This window comes from Psammomys obesus, unplaced genomic scaffold, assembly GCF_907164565.1.
Source record: "Psammomys obesus unplaced genomic scaffold, mPsaObe1.curated_primary_1811, whole genome shotgun sequence".
NCBI classification, from domain to species: Eukaryota; Metazoa; Chordata; class Mammalia; order Rodentia; family Muridae; genus Psammomys; species Psammomys obesus.
In genome coordinates, this window is record NW_026591086.1 from 11,083,071 (window position 1) to 11,085,415 (window position 2,345).

A 2,345-nucleotide genomic window follows, 5' to 3' on the forward strand; every position below is an offset into this window, starting at 1 on the left:
CAGCTTGGCCCTTCACGCTGACATGCAGAGGTACAGAGACACCACATGTTGGAGTCTGAAGAGCTTCAAGGGTGTTAGACAATGCATGTGAGCCAAGGTTAGAAATATATTCACTTGCTTCTGTCCCATGAATTTTTCTCAAAGCATATAAATCAAAGTGATCTCTTCATACTGACTATCTGCAAGAGTGTTGCCGAGCCATGGCACCTTCTAGGAAGTTCTTGGTGAGGGGCAACTGGAAGATGAACGGGAGGAAGAAACGCCTGAGAGAACTAATCTGTACCTTGAATGTGGCCAAGTTGCCAGCAGACACTGACGTGGTTTCTGCACCCGCCTCCACCTGCATCAACTTCACCAGGCAAGAGCTAGATCCCAAAATTGCTGTGGCTGCACAGAACTGCTACAAAGTGACCAATGGAGCCCTCACTGGGGAGATCAGCCCTGGCATAATCAAAGACTTAGGAGCCATGTGGATTGTACCATGTGGGGCACTTGAAGAGAAGAAGAGAAGGCATGTCTTCAGGGAGTCAGATGAGCTGACTGGGCAGAAAATGGCCCAGCCCTTGTAGAGGGACTTGGGGTGAGCCCCTGCACCGGGGAAAAGTTAGATGAAAGGGAAGCTGGCATCATGGAGAAGGTTGTTTTTGAGCAAACCAAGGTCATTGCAGACAATGTGAAAGACTGGAACAAAGACCTCTTGGCCTATGAGCCTGTGCGGGCCATTGGGACCGGCAAGGTGACAATACCTCAGAAGGTCCAAGGAAGTGTGTGAGAACTTTAGGGGATGGCTGAAATCCATGTCTCTGATGAGATGGCTCAGAGCACCTGAATCATTTATGGAGGTTCTGTGACTGGCGCAACCTGCAAAGAGCTGGCAAGCCAGCCTGACGTGGATGGCTTCCTTGTGGGTGGTGCTTGTCTAAAGCCTGAATCGGTGGACATCATCAGTGCCAAACAATAATCACCGCCCATCTCCCCTACCCGCCTGCCAAGCCAGGACTAGGTCACCCAGGAGTTAGTAACTGCTGCCAGCAGTCACAACTTTCTGATGATGTCATCTGCCCCCACGCTATACCTCCCTGAACCGTTTACAGCTCTCTATCATGGTTGGGACCAGACCACTCCCTTTACCACTTACAACGGTTAGATTACAAAGTCACCAAGGTGGCTTCCTGGTTGAAGTGTAGGAGTGGAAACAACTCTGTCCTTTCAGGCCCTAGGAAGGGTCAGAGAGTGAAATCACCTTCCCTTCCCTTTTCAGTGTACACTAAAGGCCAAGATCCTCTTACCCTAAGGCAGGTTGTTCCCCTCCTCCACAGTGCCGAAGCCCTTCTGCTGTGTTTGTAAACCGTCCTACATGTAAGGGAAATAAACACCTACCCCGACCTCCCCTCCCCCCCGCCAAAGTGATTTGTGGTTAAAATGTGCAGCTAATTAAGTTTAAAGGGTCTCTTTTACTAATTTTGATACATAATGTTCAGTTGATAAAGCATATTATGTCATAGTCTGTCATCACTAATGGCTTAAGTTTGTTGGGCAAATATAGGAGCAGACAGATAAAGATTTGTCTGGCCCTAGTGACTGTTCTGCTTGTTAGTGTCTAGTGCATAATGTTTTCATGTCATTGCTTTAAATTTATTTGTTGTGGACGAACAGAGCAAGAACTCTACCCTCATCTGTTTCTGTAACTACATCCTGAGTCGGCAATAAATTTATTATTATTATTATTATTAATGTCATTAACATTACTATGATGTTAAACTTATGCTACACTAATGGTTTTCACTGGTCTTTCATTGATTTGACTCGATGCAACAATCCTTTGTAGTAATAATTGCTATTACTGCTAATTATGTATAAGAGGAGTTGCAGGTGAAGCCTCACAAACAAGTTAATTTATGGCGGAGTTTTAAATTCTTGTTCAAGGAGCTTCCTTGAGAGTGTTCCTTGTGAGGTGCAGCACCTCTTGAGACTGGGGAGCAAGCATGGCTGGGCAAAGGAGGTTGAGTGGCAGGGAGCCAGCAGCAGAGTCCTGCTGTGCCCCAAAAGAGAACTCTGGAATGGGTATGATTGTTCTCAGCTGTCCTTGATTGAGGCAAGAGGTCAGGATTATGTGTCCCTGGGTCAATTAGTTATAAGATATGAGCTACAGGCAGAGAGGGAATCTTAAGGGATTACAGTTCCTGAGGAGTATGTCAGCCATAAGCCCATTCTGTTCTCTCCCCGCCCCCCCTCCCAAAAAAAAATCAATGTGAGGTTTGTTGCATGGTGTGGCTTTGTGGTATTCCTTGGCTCCTGATGCCAAGATGTGCTGGTGCTGGAAACACCCTTACATCTGCTTTACT

General features: G+C 46.7%; 1 pseudogene; it reads left to right on the forward strand.

Annotated features, from left to right (window-relative positions):
* Positions 1–200: 200 nt before the first annotated feature.
* Positions 201–961, forward strand: LOC129678961 (triosephosphate isomerase-like; annotated as a pseudogene).
* The last annotated feature ends 1,384 nt before the right edge of the window (positions 962–2,345 follow it).